The following is a 4265-nucleotide window of genomic DNA, read 5'->3' on the forward strand; positions in this document are numbered from 1 at the left end:
GGTCATGTGATCTCAACATGGCAGCCCCCATGAGGGGACCCTCTTCATGTAGAATAAAACAGCAGTTATATGGTTATGATTTTGTATATACTGTATGTTTAAAAGTTACAATTAATTTATTATTTAAAATTACTGAGTGCACTTTTAAACAACTATATTCAATGTCACTAAAGTAGTAGTATGTAGTTAATACTTTGAAAACTACATCAGATGCCTTTCTGGTGTAAGGGCACATCAAGTGTTTAATTCTTTCCATTAATGCCTTTCATAAATAAATGGTACAGGAGAGTACCATGGATCTGAGAAAAAAGCTGTATCATAGGTTAACAAAATAGAATGACAATTAAATATAATTAGCAAGTTGAATGTTTAGCTGTTACCAAGCTTGTGTTAAGAACATTGAGTAGCTCTTCTATCACTGAATCCCATGGCAGCTATATATGACCTCAAATTCATAATGGAAAATAGTCGAAGCCTACTTTATTTTTTAAACAAAAGGACACATAAATACAACACACTTGTTTGGGTTACCAGATTACTCCAAATACCATAAACTCTGATTAAAAAGCAACAGGTAATGAAGTTTAGTTATTAACTGATTAGGTGAAAGTCAGTCATGTTAAAAATACCTTTCAGGTGAACTGAACATTGCTTGACACCAACACGGTATAAAAATCCCTCTGAAGCCACCTCTGGCTTGTACACGGTCGTCCCATGGAGAAAAAAAAAAAAAAAAGGCCAACATCCTGAGTCTATGCTTCTTCAGCAGAATGTAGGTGAAGAGGGCCACTAGTCCAGCAGACAGCAGGCTGATGACACACTGGTGGACAGTTAGAGCGCTTTCAAGTTTGTGTGAATGCGCTGTTCCATGGCACTGGTGTGAATGTAGTCATAGATTGAGGCTCTGATCCTCCACATCGCCCAAACTGCATCCACTAACAGTGGGAGACTCCATTGAGTGAGTGGCTGCCCTACAGTGTGGAGTCATAAATTAAAGGCATGAGAAAGGTCTTATGTTTAGGGTGCATTTTAGTGTGTCACCACAGGGGGCTGCTCCACACTGTAATGAAAGCAGTCCAATCTGTTTTGAGCCCATGAAGAAAGTATCCATTTCTGCTAGACTTAGCCATTAGTGTTGGGCATCTAATTCAGCTCTCAGACTAAACCTCTGTTCAGCATTTTACTCCACAATCTGTCTTTAAGATCATAAACTGGTTGGATAACAATAATGCTATGTTCACCAGTAACATAAAGTCCAAAGTTCACTTCAGTTTTGACGTAAATGCTTACCATCTGTGTACAGTCGAACACTCGCTTTCAAAGTATTCATTTGACTGTGCACATACACAGGCAGTTGGTGCATGCGCACTACGACTGCTATGAGAGACTGGACTATTTATTTTCAAGAGTTTAGACCCATTAATATGTCCTTATATTTCTTCAGACTCGAGGTATGCAGATGCGGGTATCTCCTGACATTCTCACACAAGTGCTCTTGATGCGTACATCCACTATTGTTGTTTCCAAATTCATCTCATGTTGTTAAGCAGCGATTACAGCTAAATTTGCGTCATGTGTCCTGTATGTTCGTGTCTGACTGAAGTATACTTTGGGCTTAACAAAGGCCGTTAACAATTATCAAGGACAATATTAAAACAGTTAGGTCAGATCCTTGATTGGTTGAGTGGTGTTCAAAGAGTGCTGATATACAGTCCAACAGCACCGGGGCGCTTCACTATTTCCGATTATTAAACTGGTCTCTGGAATACTTGATTCTGATTGGTCAATGGTGCCATCTAGTGGTCTGATATTTCTGGTAAGGTCTGGTAAACAACCGCACATCAGAGAAGGATATAGCTGCAGGCAGAGCTCCAAAAAGGGGTGGGAGCGCCAAACAGCCATTAATTAAATAGGGAGCCCCTTACCTAACCCTTTCCCTAACCTTAACCGTGAGTGGAAATTATGCCCTTTTGGAGTTGGTGCAACCCCCTTTTGGAGTAGCCCCGCCCCCTTCTGGAGTAACTCCTCCCTCTTTGGAGATTCTGCCCCATTTGGAGGTCTACTTGGCACATCCAGGGATTAAGACATATCAGACCAGTCATCCGGGTATTGCGAGTCATCTTTCCTACTTCTCATATCACTCTGTGATCTCTACAAGGAAGCTCATAAGATAAATTCAACTCATATCAATGTTTCATGTGCATTTGTTTATCTATTTGGCAAGTAATCTTGTAATAAGCTGAATAATGAGCAGCCAAATTGTCATTTTTGCCAACAGAACTCAAATGCAAATCATGTGGAATTCAGCTGTTCAGCGATTTCTTTCTTCTCACATAATAATATAATTTCAATGCAAATCAATATTTCCTGTACATTTATTTATTTGTTTGAGTAGTAGCCGTGTAATAAGCAGGATTATGTACAGTCAGCCAGTTGTTATCGCAAAATAAATCCCTTTAGGTTGATACAAGACCACTTAGCTTGGCATCGGCATCCTGATCGAGGTTTATTTTGTGATAACAACCGGCTGACTGTACATTATTCCTTACTTATATTATCTATCATATCTCATTGTTACATATACGCCAATAGGTGGCGACAAATGATCATCTTTTATGTTATGAGAGCGTCATTCAATCATCGACTCAACTATTTGTTTAAAAACCCAGAGTCGTTTACCGCTGAAACAATGGAAGTGAACGAGTACAATTCACTCACTAAAAAGATTAGTTAAAAACACTGATTCGTTTAAGAACGTAACACCACTAGTTCAATATCAGAGCATGAATGAAGTGCAGACAGCAGAGTTGTGCTTGATTCTGGCTTCTTTGGAACTATTTTTTCAGGTGGAGAAGAAATGCACAAACTAACTGTCCATTTTTTGTCTGAAACGTAAGTTATTTTATATTATTGACTTGTTTGTTGAACAAACTTTTGTTTGTGTAAAAGCAATATCAAACTTGCAGTTGTGCTGTTGTTCCATATATCAGCACGGTCGTGAATACCTGCAGCATTTTGAAATACGGAACAACATCACAATTGCGAGTGTAATATTGCTTACCTACAGTGAACTTTAGTGATTATATTTATCATACTGATGTCAATGTAAGTGGTCATAAAAATGTATGACAGACTTGATGAGAGGCAGCATTTTGTCATCACATACAGCCTATAGGTCTATACATTCATCATCAATGCTGCTTAATGATTTTGAAATAACCAATTTATAGAGTCATGACAACCATCAGATCTAATTTTGGGAGGTCCTGGGCACGAATTCACAAATCCCACTACAGTGAAGTCTTGGCCAATAAATATTTATTAGATTAAGTGACGTTTGCACACTGGGTCAACAGCTGGCAGGTTAATTAAGGTTAAGAATATTAATTACGTTACGTAACTTGACGATACAGGAAGGTTACAAAGCAACGTCAGCATGTGTTAAGCATTATTAATAAGTTAAGCCTTCGCAATAGTAGGATTCCTTTATTCGCCTCCCGGACTCAATTCATTCAGTATGTGATCGAAAGAACCAGTCGGTGGCGCTTCGGCGTAACATGTACAGAGATATACGATATGTCTACACCAGCCAGATGGATAATTCATTAATAACGAGCACATGGGGTCGCTCTGGCTAAAACAGCATACATGTAGAATTTCAATAGGCTTGCGCATTAACGCAGCTCACTGTTTCACCGCGTAATACTGACTTTTCCTTCGTCTACTTTTGCGCAAAGGGAGAATGTTGTAAGCGGTCCCTGTGGATATATTGTGTCTTCGTGAGGAGTTGAGCGCAAATAAGGGGGTGGGTGATGGTAATCTGTGAAGAGTGGCAGCAACTTCTCACTACACTGCAGCATTTTCCATTCTTTTTACAGGCGGTATGCCTCTTTCTTTCTAAGGAAGCTCCACCGAGGAAGGCCGGTGATGAACATGGTGAAAATGACAGGTAAAAAGTGAGACGCTCTTGGTTGGAGGTTCACCCAGTCTTTACTGGACGCGTCGTGTCGTTGTGTCTCATGTCATAACGTCTACTGATGGATGATAATGCTGCCGAGATATATCTAGGGTCTACTGCAAATGCCATAGATTAACACAGACTTATACACTTTTAACGCACAACTGAAAGTGAGTCAGAGGCTGGGTCTTTGCGGGCAAGGTGAGTTTTCCTTTTATTCAACTGGCCTACAAAGTCCCAGTTTTCGGCCCATGTGACCATCTCTGTCAATTCACCCTGCATATTATGGGTATAGGTATAGGCTACA

Source organism: Myxocyprinus asiaticus, chromosome 9, assembly GCF_019703515.2.
Source record: "Myxocyprinus asiaticus isolate MX2 ecotype Aquarium Trade chromosome 9, UBuf_Myxa_2, whole genome shotgun sequence".
NCBI classification, from domain to species: Eukaryota; Metazoa; Chordata; class Actinopteri; order Cypriniformes; family Catostomidae; genus Myxocyprinus; species Myxocyprinus asiaticus.